Source organism: Colossoma macropomum, unplaced genomic scaffold (assembly GCF_904425465.1).
Source record: "Colossoma macropomum unplaced genomic scaffold, Colossoma_macropomum, whole genome shotgun sequence".
Taxonomy (NCBI): Eukaryota; Metazoa; Chordata; class Actinopteri; order Characiformes; family Serrasalmidae; genus Colossoma; species Colossoma macropomum.
The window spans coordinates 9,698,283-9,714,810 of record NW_023494801.1 but is presented as its reverse complement, the minus strand read 5'-3'; the positions used below and the strand labels follow the sequence as shown (position 1 = coordinate 9,714,810).

Here is a 16,528-nt window from a genome sequence, read left to right as displayed (position 1 = left end):
CATTATGGCCAATTAATGGCCATTTTTACTGGAAATTAAATGAAAGGTGGTACTTAACTTTTGTGTATTACTGCATATATGGGACATTAGTATGCACTAGTATGCAAAAACAGTGTGTGTGTGTGTGTGTGTGTGTGTGTGTGTGTGTGTGTGTGTGTGTGTGTGTGAGATGGGCGTTCACCTCAGTGCTGTTCAGCGTAAAGAGTAAAGAATCACATGAGACTCCTTCCCACTGGGAATGTCACTGAGGATCCAAGTACAACAATATCCACAGTGAATGTGTGTGTGTGGATGCACACATCTGGGTGTGTGTGTGTGTGTGTTATGGGAATGGATATCTAGTAGGCTGACAGTCACTGTGAGTCAGTATGGTGGAGGACAGCACTCATACAGACACATAAACTATTAATTATCTTCAGCCCTTCTTGTGTACAGTATGAATATATGTAGAGGCTGTATATAGTCTAAATCATCTCTTCATTAAATATCTACTGTAAAAAAATTTTTAAATCTCTCGCTTAACCTCTTTTTTCCCTGATTCATCTTTAAACTAAAATCATGCCTTTGGATTTGCATTATTACTACTTGGGCTGCACAGTATGTTGTATGTTGATCATTATCCTAATACTAGATTTTGCAGATGGCTGCAATATACAAATTATCTTGTGACCAATTACAAAACTTGTTTATTGTGCACTGTGAGCATCTTGACTAATAACAAATGTTCCCAATGAATGTTTTAACAATTGTGATCCAACAAGCATAAATAATTTTTTGGGTAAAATTAATACTGGCCCATTTTTAATCACGACAGTTGTATTTTACTATTCTGCATCATCTTTTGCTAATCACAGTATGCACAATATGCTATTTAGACAATACTGTTTTAAATTAGCTGCTAATTATCCTTGTTATTTCTGCAGCACTTGTAATTGTATATTGGACGACAGAGTGCAATATGATACAAAGCATTACATCACAGTAGCACAGGCAAATCTTTCTCAGTCAGATGTCTTCTAAACAGGGGTGGTCCAAACTGGTCCTGACCAACTGGAATGGAGCAGTCTGTCCTGCTTCTTTGTGTGCATGTGTGCACATGTGTGTGTGTGTATGTGTGTGTGTGTGTGTGTGTATGTAAGTGTACGTGTGCGACTGTGTGCATTACTGCCTGCCGGACAGAATCTGCCCCTCATGTGTCTTTTCAGGCAGACTAGGCACATTCCCCTTCCTCTCCTTTGACCTCTAATTCTCAGAGAAACACTGTTGTATTACTGTTGAAATGGAAAATTGCTCCCCCATCCCCTGAAAAATAAATAAATATATAAAAAAGACAGTATGGGAAAGGAAAGGGGGGAAAGGGCAACAGGGCTACAAGGCAATGACTGCACTCATCCATCAAGAAAACACACAGTGAATAAATGAATACTTATAAACACACACACACATACAAACAGCGAATAAACACATAAAAAAGGCAGACAGTCGCATTTACATGCACACGAACACACAATGAATAAATGCATACTTATCGCACATTTACTGCAATAATGCATATCAGCAATTTTCAGTACTGCTGCAGCCTCGCTCTTATCAATAACTCTTCACACGCACATCATACACTCAGATACCAACCATGCTAGCTATTGATGGAGTGCTTCTAAAGACCTTGATTAACCTTTAACCTTGCATACAGAGAGAGAGAGAGAAAGAGATTGATACTTTAAAATCCAATAGCATAGCATACATGCACAGTATTTCAGTTGACTACAGATAAAATGTTCGTAATGTGTTTGCAATCTGTGTTGCAATTTTATGCCATAAAGAACGAGTGCGCTCATGCTGTACTTGAATGCTGCTGCTACACTTGCACCAAAAAGCTGTAGCATAATTATGCATGACTCCTGCTACATCACTTGCTTTCAGTGTAGCACTTTATTTCAATAATGTTGTTTAAACAGGCAACTGATTTGAAACTGAAAAATCTGAAATGCCCATTTGGTCTGTTAAAGAGCAAAAGTATTATATATATTGCAAGTTTAGCTAATAGAAAGTCCTGTAAATGTGCTGGTGTGTTTCATGTGTTCATTTTGCCCAAACAGTGAGAGCTTCTGATAAAAAAAGCTAGTCAAAATCAGCCAAAAGAAAAGGAAAAGAAAATCGGAAGCAGAACTGGGCTTGAAGATTCATGATTGATGCACCCCTACTATGGACAAATTTGTAACATTCTGGTATTTGAAGAAATTTTTGCAATTCACAAAATATTTACTTAATTTTTCTGATGGTTGCAAACACGTTTAAGAAGAAAGAAGGAAGAATAATCAAACAATTTAACAATCAAACCATTAAAAAATAAGTTAATAAAACCAGATAATGGCATAATGTGGTAACATCCAGTCAGATATTTGTTACTAGAAGATGGTAATACGGCAAAAATATAATATTGCAATGCTTCAAGAAATTTTTACAATACATGATATGTCACATTTTAAAAAATACTGCCAAAACTGTGAATACAATGTTTTTATTCAATATTTGGCATATTGCGTTGCACTAAATCCAGTTCAATGGGAGTAATTTTGCTGTCTTTATAATGAAACATGCATCTGGTCAGTGTTCTATACGTACTGACAATATCCCTGATATGTTCAGAAAAGCCTATTGTATTGTATTATGACATAATTTATCATGATAACGGTGTGCATTGTCATACTGCCCAGCCCTTTTTCTTTCTATGCCATTGATGTAGTTACCGTACTCTTAGTGCTGACAACAGGCTCTTTTTAAAAAGTATTCAGCATTCTAGCAGTACTGATGATACCCTAGTTTTTTGTGGGGCTAGATGTGATCTCGTAATGAGAACACTCGGGTGGGACAACAACGAGAAATTTTGGGCTAAATTTGGGTGGGAATGTAGACTTATTAGGATGGGAGCAAACTGAATGCGAAATTTCTAAACCAATCCAAGTCTTGCAAAGGCAGAGCTCCAGTAGGGGGCCGTAACAATAAACACTGAAATAATTAAATAACAGTTCTGCTAGCTAACAATAGTGTTTTACTAGTAAGCTTATTTTGTTTGTGTTGTTTGTTGTACTCTGGATGCTAAAAGAGCTCAGACTAGAGGAATCTGGGTGGGTTTCAGGGGAATGTAACATTGCAAACATTTAACAAATTTCCCCCAGACATGTACTCTCATTAGGAGAACACATCTGGATCTGTGAAACTAAAGACATACAGAAGAAAACATATTGTGATGTAATTTATCATTTGTACATTATCATCATCTGAGATGCCTAATATCGCCTGAAAAACCTTTTTAAATCACATAGCATAACACTACATCAGTGTGCAGCTTGAATAAAAAAAAATCATATTAAATATGATTAAAAATCATAGCTGCACACATTTGGTGATGAAATGAGTTACACACATTCAGTGACAGTGATTTTTAAGAGGCTCAATTTACTTTAGTCATGACAGATCTCCCCTCACATACAAATATTAACAAAAAGACGTTAATGCTGATTAAGCTCAAGGTAAAACGTTCCTCTATGGAGAGTTTGGGAGAGTTCAGCTGAAAGAGTGCTCCCACACCAGTTCTTGCTAATTAAATGCCTTTAAGCAATCCAGCTGTGAGCTAATGAGAGAAATGAATGGGATGTAGTGCATACAGTGGGTACACAGGGTTACACAGTGTTCTGAGAGCTAATGAAACACAATCACTGTGTAGTAGTGATATAATGATCATACTGTATTGTATGTAACTGTCTTCCATCATATGGTATCACTGTATCCTGACTGCCATGTTAGCTTGTGGCCAGTGTGTTAGCTTGGAGATATCATATTAGCTTGTGGCTAGAACACAAGACTGGAACATTTTACAACACAAACTTTTGTTTCAGAAATTGTACTTTCATCATGTTGAATGTGCTAATGAACTGATAACAGAAACAATAACGTATGAGTGTAAGGCACATTTTCAACCCGTCTGAAAAACAAAAATGTATCAAATCATGACACCACTACATTATATCAAATCGAATAATACATTTTGTGTGTCCTTACACCTCTACTGTGTCACTCTTATTAGGGTTTATCTCAGATGTATAGCAGGCACAGACCGGACACTAGACAAGCACTAGAAAATGAGACCTAAAAATTAGTAATAATCAATGAAAGTCTGAATAATAACTGATTGAATTATGAATAACATTATTAACAATAAAAACCATGTTAATAATATTACTTTCATTAAAAGTGTTATCATTGTTGTTGCTGCTATTTTACACATAGTATGTTATTATTTTATAGTTGTTATTGTTACTATTACTATTATTATATAATTATAACATGAAATAGCAATATTGAGTTGTTGGGTTATGTGGAAAGTGCTGAACAAAAATACTTGCTCATCTTCTTCTTATTATTATTATTATTATTACTATTACTATTATTATTATTATTATTATTTACTTTTTTCTTAATGTATTTTCAGACCTTTTAATAAAATTGTTTGTTTTCCATGCTGAACGAGCACTTTCATTACCATGGACAGTAGATGCTGCTGGTAATGAGCGCACGTGGTCAGATAACGAGCAATTAAGCAAGTAAATACATGAATGAACACCATAAGCAAATTAAGTGTCTGCCTGCCAATCAATTCTTTTGTGTTTCTTCTGAAGTGACCTCGCGCGCAGGACCCCCCAAATGACATAAATAAGCTGGTAGGCTATTCGCGCCTTTAACTCGAGAGCATCTCGAGCGCACAGACACCTTCATTGCGCCTTTATTAATATTATTTCGGATATGATTCAGATAAAAGAGACCGAACAGTATAAACACGTTAAATCGTTTTTTCCCGCCAAAGCCTAACCGCTCGCGCACGTGCCGCAGTCCGTTCTGCGTTCTGGAGCGCGTGGACGTTCCACGAGTGCAGCACAGCGAGATATCACGCTGCGTGGCGCGAAAAGCCCTCAGATAACGACAAATACTGTCAGTGTCAGTCAGTAATGTGCTATAAAAACCTCAGAAACACACAGTCCTGCCTAATGGCTTTGCTTTCTAACGGGCATTTCAATTTACATTGCGATATCAACCCATTAAAAAGTACAAAACCATTAACAACCATCAAAAACACTTAATGGTTTTGGTTTTGTGAACACAAACCGTTATTAATCAGTAACACTTCCAGCAAAATCTCCAGAGCTTAATTAAAGGAAAGTTGTGGTTCATGGAAATTCAGTTTTACCCAGCTTCCCTCAGCCAAGGCATGTCTGGGGTCTTTAGCTCTGTAATTGAGCTACAAGCCTAATTATAACAGAAATCTATAGAAAAGGATTCAGGGTGAATAAACAGTCTACCAAAGCGTTGACTTACCTATAGACATGAAATCACTGTTTCGGTGCTCAGGTTGTCTTTCTAAAAGAAATACTGGGTACATAAAACATCTAAACCCTCTTACCGCTCTGCGAGTCTGTGAAGATTGTTTTAAGCAGAAGTGTTGCCCCCGACAGCCGGCTCCTGGCTCTCCCGGATAACTGCCCCCTTTCGCCGCTTCACGGTACCTCAGAGCAGCTCGCCGAGTCGAAGCTCATACTGGTTCATAGAAGGTGTTTCTTCATAGAGCCTGTCACTCGTTTACAGCGCCTTGTTGGCCTCTTTCGCTCTTTCGTTTAGAAAGAGGAGACATTTGAAGTCAGTTCTTTCTGCTAAATGCAGCCCCGCTGTGTGGAGACATCAGATCCATTCACACCTTACTGGCTCTCCCGCCTTTTCACCTCATTAAATAATTCCGCTGGGTAACAGTGTCCTAGTCTTCATTTTACTGAGGCGAACGAACGAACAACATCTAGTGCTTATGAGTTCAGGCTGTGTCCGTGAGCATCCTCCGCGAGCCGCCTCTGTTCGCGCACAGCCACGCGACCTTCTGACAGTTTCACTAAGTGATGATGACCGACTCGCCGAACCGGTTCTTTTCAACAAAGCCGAACCGACTCACCGAGGTCCCAAGTGAACTGAGCTTTTTGTAGCATCTACACCAGTGGTCAGCAACCCAGCAGAGTCCAGTTCCAACCTGTATCTTATAAGTCGCCCGCCCCAGCCAATCAGGGACTTGAGGAGAGGTTGATTAGCTGGAGCACATGTTAGACTCTGCAAGACAGTTAATTTTGAGGACCAGGGTTGATGACCACTGATGTACACTGTACGTGTGTCTTCTAAGCTAAATTCTAATAAAAAAAATCTTAATCTCAGTTTGTAACTTCAAACATTATGTATTTTCACTTTCTCAGAGTGTGCTCTGTGTTTGTGCTCTATGCATTATGTCTAGTGAAAGGAAGCAGTTGACTCAACGAATCGATGAAACGTTGAGCTGGACATTCGATTTATTTAAACAGAAAGTTTAAAAGAATCGGTTCAGTAAACTGAATCAAACGCCCTACCACTATCACTAAGATGGTAACGTTAATTCAGGCTGTGTGTGTTGGGAGCCTTTTTCGTACAGTGGTGTTGTTGAGCTTGTATTCATTGGTAGGATCATTAACTCAGGAATGTACAAATATTTTTTGGATGCAAATCTGCTAAGAAGTTGCTCAAATTGCATCTGAAACACACCAACTGCCTTTTATAGGAAAACTTTGACAAAAAGAAAATTATAATCATAGAATGATCTGTTTATAATAAATTACACTGTGGTTTTTGTTTCCAATAAACCATAAACATTTTTAATTGCCAAAAATACTTGTTGAGGCCACTCAGTATCAAAATAGTCAATATCCACTATTACTTAGTAGGACAAAAAAGATAATTAATAGATGAGTATATAAAAAAGCCATGTGAACATGATTGAATACAGTACCTGAGTGCATTTTTCTTTCAGGTTACTTACCTTTGTCAACAATGTTTTGACACAGTGTATTTTACTCATATAGAAAGTTGTTTTTTTAAGATAAAAAAATAAACAGTAGATGATTAAAAAGGTGATTAATGCCTTCTCACCTATCCACATTAGCTCGCCCTTTACTGAAAATATCCACTGTATCCTTGCAGTAAGTCTGAGCGACAGTTCTTACCCCGAAACAGCATTCCACAAATCTGAAGTGTGTCACATGCGAAGACAACGATCCATCACCACCTCTCCATCTACTGTCAGATGAGGCGCTGATGCCCATGACACAAAGTGCAATTGGCAGACTGGTACCAGTAGGCTGCCTGGCATCACTATAAATCATTTATACAAATGACATCGGAAATGGGGTCTCTATTTAACCAACGGCATTTCTCTCTCTCTTGTCTAATGAGGGCAGGGGTAGTTTAGATTTAGTCCAGAGGCATGAAATGCTTGTTGCCAGAATGGCTCGCACTCCAGATCAGTCTGACCTCTCAGTTTTAGCCGAAAGGCAGCATGAAGAAAACTCTCCAACAGACACTTGTGGAAACTTCACACATTCCTCCAAGCGCTCTTCCCCAGGATGGATCCAGACATATGGTACTCAAGAACAGCCTGAGGAACCCCAGAGTCCTCCAAAACTCTTCTCTGTTCCCTTCCTGCTTCTCATATTTCTTCATCTGTCAAGTATCTCTGCATTTTCCTCATTATCTCCTCATCCCTCATGCAAATATACCATCTCTGAGTGACAGGGGCAAAGTGGGGGAAAGAGATGGGAAGAAAAACAAAGAATAGAGACAGTAGTTGTAAGAAGGAGGCATTGTCAAATTTAATTAATCAGTTAATAAATCAGATTATCAAGGAAACAGTTCATCAGACAACACTAAACCCTACAGCCTGCTCTATGAGATTTCTCTAAGAGGTTATATCACTGCGGTAACTTTGTGTAGTTGGTTTTGTGTGCCCATACTTTTTATGCAGTACTCTAATTAGGGACATTTCTTTGACATCTGAAGAAATGTAATGTCATCAATAAACCTATTTAAGCATTATAGAGGAGCATATGAAGAAGAGGTTCTGTATCAGGACCATAAACGCAAAGAATGATCTTGCATCCACAAATGTATTGTTTTCCATCTCTAGAATAAAGCTAAATGTTTTCACTCATACAGTCTCTCAGTAAAAATGTTTCTTTAAAGGGTTATTATGACCTTTTCAAAGCAGCAGCTTCATGGGCCATGACAGTGACACTACTTATGTTTAGATATTCACAAGCCATTGTGATGATGGGATAGGTCTCCAGTTGACACGTCTTCAGTATTTGGGTCAGATGGAGAACATTTTCAGACATTTTCACTGTTCTCAATACCCAGGAATGGATTACTGACTGGGCCACTGGGGCCAGTGCCCAGGCCCTGGGCCTCACAAGATTCGATGTGGCTCAAGGGCTCAAGGTGGCACAAACTTGAGAAAATCCACTGCAGATGTAAATATTAGATTAAAGAGTGTGTACAATGTACAATTTAGTCAAATGTACATTCAGTAATTCAGTAATATGTACAGTGAAGATATAGCAGTTTCCAGTTTTCAATTATTATTGAAAAATAGATATTGCTGTTGCCATTCAAACAGGATGTTAGCATTTCACACTACTTATGTATGAAAATGAATGTGGCTTTGAAACTAAAGTGTTGACTCAAATCTTAAAAATTCTACATATGACATTATAAACATTAATATAGCAACAAACAACTATTTTCTATGTAAATATATAGTGGAGTAATGGCATCCTGAGCAGAGAATGAAGTTGCACACCCCCCTATGTATGTTGTAAACTGACCTTCTCTGTTTTTTGTTTTCATAGCCAGTCTGGCTGCACGTGCATGTTAGTCCTGCACTTTGAAAATGCTGGCCCACGTCACCACATTTTGTTTTGCCTTCCCCAAGAGACAAAGACAGTGCCCACCCATACAGCATTGTATATGCAAGATAATGGAGTGCAGTAGGAATCATTCAGGTGAAAGCGGCCTTCCAAATATTCCTCCACTGAATCTTCCTCAAACTTGACAAGGCTTTTAAATATCCCACCACCAAATCTTCCTCAAAGTTGACAAGGTTGAAGTATGCTTCCTATTTACGTTTTTCCATTCCATCTTAAATCGTACAGCAGTTCCATTCTGCGCCTGAGTCGCCTGAATGCAACTGCTGCACCATTTAAGGTAGAATGGGAAAATTTGAAAAAGAAGCTGGTGAAAAAGAAGCTGACTTCAGCTTTATTGAAAGAGTTGAACACCATGAAAAGAAATGAGGTTGCTCTGTTTCTGTTTGACAGGTGGGCAACATTAACTAGTTTTTGCTGTTTCATTGAGCCAATAGATCAGTACTGTTTTGTCCCATTTGCTAATGTTGGAGATAGCAACTGGTTAACTTCATAGCAGCAATTGCAGTGTGCCTTTAAACTGTAGTCACATTAGAAATTTACAGTTTGTGTCACCTCACAAAACCAGGACAGGACTGGAATATCAAAAAATGAGATGAAAAAAAAAACCCTGTTTTGATGCAGTTAGAAAGCTGGCTAACTTACCAATCATAGTACTGCACACTGAGTTAAAGTAAAAAAGTGTGGGTAACTGGCATGGTGGCAGCAGTGGGATGACTTCTGTGCAGCTACACTCAGCCAGGGAGTTAGCTTAGCAGTTAGCAAGCTGGCTAACTCACATAACATAGACAGTAACATCACAGAAGTAAAGATAGTTTGACCATCTAATACATTCTCTCAACTGACTGTGTATCATGTACTCTCCTTTTTATGTGCTTATTTATAGCCAGTGGGGATGAGATGTTTAAAAGGTTATGCATTTCTTCCATTCGGGATCCTCAGTGCTGCTGAAGGGCTGTCCCTTTAGAGGTCAACACAGCCAAAGCAGTAGTGCTATTGGTTGAGGATGTGACTTTGCATGACAAAATTCACCAAATATAAACTTGATGCAAAATTCCACACATGAAATGTATCATTTGGGAGGCATGAAGTTAATCTAAGTTCGCTTGCACAATTTCACTGTAAAAAGCTAGTGTAACTGGGCTTTAGCAAAAAAAATCTTCAAATCTTCATAGCTGTTATGATTAACACAATATGATACTGCACATCAATAAGGCTAATTTGAACCTAACAAATTTGCAGCATTGCTCAAAATGAACATAAACACAAACATGAAAAAATGTATAATCTCAATTTCAGGTCTTTTAAATTGCATATTATTGTTGTGCCGGGGGCCTCCTAAGACTATTGTGCTCAAGACCAAAATCATGACATTTCCTAGTTTAGTAAAGCACCTTTGTTCTTTAATACTGGGACTAAACCTGGGCAGTGTTAGATGGCACAAGAACACAAGAGCATTCTGAGAAAAATACTTTTGGGTCTTTGAAAAATGTAAGGAAAACTGGTAAGAATCTATTTTGCCAGTGGCAGATGTTCCGTTTTATCTAGTTGGATTCTTGGGAAGCTGTCAGGAAAGCCCCCTAAAGGCCGTTTAAAGTATTCTAATGATTCATTGTGGAAAGCCCATTTAGATGTCATGCTTATTGAGCTCAATAATTAGCTATCATTCATTGGGTTCATTTTGATTTATTGCTCTGTAATTGAATCACTGCGTCATGCCCTCTCCTGACTGCCTTGACAAAATGGATTACTGTATTTAATCAGTGGTAAGTGGCTCAAAATATTCGGGGATTCCTTCCTACAGCAGTCTGTATCTGTTCTGTCCCAGCCAGAAGTATCCGAGAATACTGCAAGTTTTCCTGGACATTTCAGGGTCTCATTTAGGCCAGATTGATTGCTCTGATTGATTCCTCATAATCCAATAAGGAGAACTCTGCAAATCCCGAGGATAATGTCTTTATCAAGTAAACAAAATTCATGCTGGGTGTCAATTTACCTGATACCTGCCAAGGTTATTTTGCTGGCATTGTTAAAGCAAGACAACCATATCAACTGTTTCCTTCCTCTCCTCCAGATGCATGTAGCTTTATAATATCCACTCCACATCTCTTTTTCTGTTTGACCTCTGAGTCATGATTTTTCACCCTACATGTGCCCTGGGGTGGCAGCGTCATGGTCATGTGTGTGCATTTGTGTAGCGATGTGTGAATATGTGTGTATGTGTAGTTGTCATCTTGCTGTGCATAAGAGTGCCCTCATGTGGCTGAGCGGTGAACTAACCCACTCTGGGGCAAGAAAATGAGCTGTGGATGGGGGGCGGGGGTGGGGGGGGCTGTGGTGGTGAACCTTAAAATCATTCATTAGCAGTTACAATACACAAATAAAAAGGGCAGAAGCAACCTGTTATGTCTGATGAAGCTGACAAGTATAAAACTGACCAATGGAGATAAGTAACCAGCAAGATCTGAGTTTTAACAGTATAGATGAATGTGGGCTCACTATTTGGCAAGCAAATGGTCACAGTTGCTCTATTTATTATCTATTTGTGAATGCTTATTAATAACTTTAAAATGTTTGTGACATAATTATTAACCATTAATAAACTAGTTTAGTAGTTTAGTAAACTCTTAATAAGGGTAGTCTTATTGCAAAGTACTACTCGTTACTGCTCTGCACTTATTAGGCATGGATGTTAGGTCTGCTCTTGTAATACTATAAATTGCAGCGAGATGGATATCCATCAGTAGACTGCAGAGCCTGCAGTTACAAGGCTTTGTTATGACAGGGAAGATTAACTCATATTAATAAGATCATGGTTTGCTATCAAGGATAAGACCTGAGCATTACTGGAAAATCAACTATTTCAAATTTCCATTAGAGATCTTGCTTTAATACTAGAAATCTGAGGAAACAACAATGCTCAGCATAGCCAATTCAATTCTATTTCTAGCTCTTTTTTCAGCAGACAATGTCCCAAAGCAGCTTTCCATAAATTGGCGGCCAGACAACTAATGAATCTCGCCGAGGGGGACAGTCGCAAAATAAACTCTAAAACAGCATGTGGAAGAAGCACTTGAAGGAACCAAGACTCAAAAGGAGAAACTCTCTAAGAGCCTGAGGAAGACACAACATGAGGAACCTAGATTTCAAATGGAAAACTCAAGTACATGAGAAATAACTACTCTGTGGAACCAAGACTTAAAAACATACCTAAAAAATGTGAGGTAGATGTGAACTAAGATTAAAAGCAACCAAGACTCAAACCAAGACTCAAAAGGAAAAACTCCTCAAGAGAACGAGGAAGAAATATGAGGAAACCAGAAATAAAAAGAAAATCTAAGAGCATGAGGAAGAAACACTGAGAGGAACCAACATCCATCCTCTTCTGAGCTGCGCTGGATAATCTCACTCGCAGAACTTAAATCATCCATGTTCAAAAACAGAGTTACCAAACAGGATCCTTTGGAGCAATGCCACAAAAGAACCACTTTAGGTCCCCTAAAGGACACTTTCATGCAAGGTTCTTTAAAAAAACTTGCACAGCTGAAGGAACCACTCAACTGAAAGGTTCTTTAGGAAACTAAAAGTAGTTCTTTTATGGCATTACTTCATAGAACCTTTTTGGTACCTCTAGTCCATAACAGAATTTTCCCTAAGGGCCTCTTTAATGGCTGTTTATTTAAAAAAACTCAACTGGTACCATGGTTGAAACATTCATAGGGAACTGTAAGTGTTACTTTTAAGGTGTCCCTCTAAAGGACCCTTTTTGTCACCTTTATTTATAAGATAGCTTAATTCAAGTGAGTTGAACAGAGGCAGTCCATGCAGTATAATTCATGAAGAGTCTTAGCCGCATTGCTATCGAGTTAGGAAGTAACTTGTAACGACACAAAAAAAGTGTTAACCCAGATGCTTGGCAAGAATTCCATGGTCATTTCTGTTTCATAACCACTGCAGATACAACTGTGTGCACTCTATGGCGCTTCAGAGGCCACAGTGTGGTGATTTGAAGAGTGTGTATTATGTGTGTTTCCATGCAGTGTGACTGTGCTGGGCCTGAGGCATCTGCTCTGATGGCAGTGGATGCACAACGTGTACAAGTACACACACACACACACAGAGCCTTGCAGCGCAGGCTACAATCTGGGCATCCCTGCTAAATATAGAAAGACGCACCAGTGAGCCAGGACCTCAGGAACAGACTATCTGAGGAGAATATTATTCTAATATTTATTGAATCGGAAAATCAAATCACTCATTCTCCATCCAGCTTCCCTCCTATTCAGTTTTTCTTTCCTTTTCCTCACTGGAAGGACAAAACACCATGTTCTGTTTGATAGCAGTAATATTGCTGTCAGTCATTGTGGACTATAAATATTCTATACAATAATGCTTCACTCTAGAGCCCACTGGCATTTCACAGTACAGTCGTTACCTTTGCTCTCCATTTGTTTTTAATCGCTGTTGGTTTTTTATCCTTTGTCACAATCTTTACAGACACCTGGAGCTAATTACTAGATTACACTGTCTTTCTATATCACTGTCTAGGAATTCATCTCTCTCTCTCTCTCATCTCCTTTAGGTTTGGATTCAGCCTTTTTTACACACCTGTGCACCAGAGTTATTATAGTTAACTAAAGCTATTACTAGAACAAAAACTAGCAGAGAATAAATGTGCAATACAAACAACCATTAAAAAAAAACTACACCAAAACTGTAATGTCTGCTGCAAAACTAAAACAAAATGAATTTACTGAGACTAAACCTTTAGTTTCTGTTTTTTCAGAGCATGAATGCGAGTTTAGAAGTGGAACTCTTTTTGTGTTTGACTGTTTTTTACGGAAAGCTGGAGTCAAGCTGAGCTCAGCCTACTGTTAATTTTATTTTTACTTACATCTTTTCAGAAAATTAAAAAAACTAAACTGAAATTATCTGTGTACCTAAAAACTAACTGAAACTAAACTGAAATCAGAAACCAAAATAAAAAAAACGAAATAAAAATAAAAACTAATAAAAATTTTTTTACATGCTGTGCGCAGATCTGAATGTGCATGAACCAAATCAATTAAGAAATAAAGAAACAAGCGAATGAATGAATGAATGAATGAATGAATAACAGAGCTAATCCAGTGAATTGCACTGAGTGTCGTCTTCTTTGTCATTTTCTTTTGACCTTTTCATAGAAGAAGGCTGTATGTGCTCTGGAGTGATGCAAACCGTGTCATCGTCACCAAACCTCCTCCTGGAGATCTACCTTCCTGCAGGGTTCACTTACAATTCCAAACATATTAAACCTCATTCAGCTATTTAAGGACTTCTGAAGGCAGTAATTAGAGAAATCAGGTGAGGCTGAATGGAGTTGGAACTGAAGTCTGCAGAAACGTAGATCTCTAGGGGCAGGTTTGGTGACCATTGGTCTAAGCACTGGTCCTATTGTCAGGAAATAACAAGTCTTATCCCCAGCGATCCCACAGGCATTCATGACCGGGAGTCAGAGAGAGCATAATTGGTCTCGCTCTCTCTGGGTGTGTTTAGCCCTCCATCTTTTAGCTGATGTAACAGAAGTGGCAATTAGCACTATCCTTTAAGCATGTTATGCTGTCTGATGATTGTGTTGTGTCCGTGGTGGTTCAAAAAGATGTGGTGGCGCGTCACAAGCCTCAGATAAAGCATGTGCTAGCCCTCACCCTGTCAGCATTGTGTGATAGGGGGAAACCTGGCTAGAGAGTGGAATTAGCAACAAATAAATTGGGGAGAAAATTAGACAACAGTTTGACCTTAATCAGTGTCCCTTCAGGCCCTAACAGAAAATGACCTATATTCCTAAGCATCAACAGAATATGGTTGCAGCAGGGAAGTCCCTATGTTCCCACTGTCATACGTTCCCCAGGACGTTTGTTTTCTTATTGAAATTTTATTTTCTCATTGCAATTTGAGGCAACAGTCCTGTATTTTGTTTGTTCCCTCTGTGTAATTTTTTTTACATACTATATTTAGCACACATACATACATACTTACAAATAGTACATGTAGTAAATAAAATACAAAAATATTCTACATTCTGCTTCCAAATATATTCCCTTATTAAAACATGCTGTGAATGAACATTTCAATGAACATTAATGAGAATCTATTCAATCACTTTTTTTGAACTTCACAATATTAAAAATTTGTGCTAACAATATAATCTTTGAGCCCATCATCAACAACATCTAACCTCCATTTCACTGTTTTTAATTTGCCTCAACCATATCTTTGGGCAGTTCCTTATAGCAGGGGTTCTTAACCTTAGGGTCATGACCACCTTGGGGGGTCCCAATGTGATTCCAGGTGGTTGCAGGACTGGTGCTACAGAGATATAAATACCTCATCAAACACAGAGGAAAAATTGACAAATGCATGCAAGCTCTGCTGAATGTCTCTACCTTCAGGCCACAGAAGACTAATGATTATGGCCAATGGCTAATGATTATGAATTTCTATTGTTCACTTGTTACTGGTGGGTCTTGACTGACCACTAATGCTGAAGAACTTTTATAGCCACTGAAACACTAGCTAGGGACCATAGGCTCAGCCATCCCATCAAATGTGTAGTCTTGATATTTGATTATTTGTCTGAAATTTCTGTAATGTGTATACTGGTGTATGAGGGTGGCCCACTGGAGAAGGGAAGGGTAGGGTTGTGAAACATTTTATAAACCTAAAAAAGGCACGGTTAAAGAAAAGTTAAAGAACCCAAGCCTTATAGCCTCTGGGGTTTGTTGCTTTATCCTACTAACTTGCTAGTTTGCAAGCTAAAGGTTCTACAAATTACAACAAAAAAGAAGGGCAGTGCTCCACACTTCCAAAATACAAAAATTCCATTCTGATTTCTGAAAAATTGGACTGAATTACAAAGTTTGCTCAGTTGGCTAATTAGCACACTGAGGCAAAATGCATTTTAGTTGAAGAAATCTGCCCCTCTTTGTTTCTTGAATGACTTTTGATGGCCCCATGATGTTAACCATGGACTAAAAAACGCTTTCAGAGGTTTCCTTAATGTATCTGATATCAATTTTGAGGTATCATATAAAATGCTGAACATAAGGCCTTGGGAACATAGAACCTGGCGAACATGGGTACTCTCCCGCTGCAGGAAACAACTGCTCATTATCCACATGGACACCATGGTATAGTTGATGGTTTAGCTCTTTAGGAGCGTGTCATGAACATGTGATGACAACGTAGTCACTCTGCCAATCATCCTGTCAGATCTGACTTAGTTATATCATACACGTTTTACATACAGTACACTCATACAGTACACTCATACAGTACTCATATACACAAAACATATCAATGTCCATCACAGAGTGAACTAACATTCAAACAAATATTCATCAGACCTTAAAATGTACAACCTGCACTACATCATTTGTAGAACATGTAGCATATATTGCATAATCCACATAAGGATATTACACAATATCTGTGCGTACACAAATTTTCTGTCCATCCTACAGACAATTACATAAAGCAACAGCAACACAAATGCAAAATTCAATATGTAACTCAGAGAGACATGACTGACATTTTGACATTCAAGAAATGCCAAACTTCTTCCTACTCACACAAAGCTCACCCTTCATCCCAGTCTAATTCCACTTCAAAGTTTAGTAGCTCATGGCAAAAGCTTGTTGTTTGCAGACAGGCTATAAATTTGGGGG

The 16,528-nt window shown here is 38.4% G+C and overlaps 1 protein-coding gene across 2 annotated transcripts in view; it reads right to left on the bottom strand.

The window, feature by feature from the left end:
- The window catches only part of gjc1 (gap junction protein gamma 1), a 32,344-nt gene extending 26,844 nt beyond the window's left edge, over positions 1-5,500 (bottom strand). Inside the window, exon 1 of one of the 2 annotated variants that reach the window (XM_036590379.1) lies at positions 5,459-5,500. The gene's annotated coding sequence lies outside the window, so the exon portion shown is untranslated. The other variant, XM_036590377.1, reaches the window with a different exon arrangement.
- Between the last annotated feature and the right edge of the window lie 11,028 nt (positions 5,501-16,528).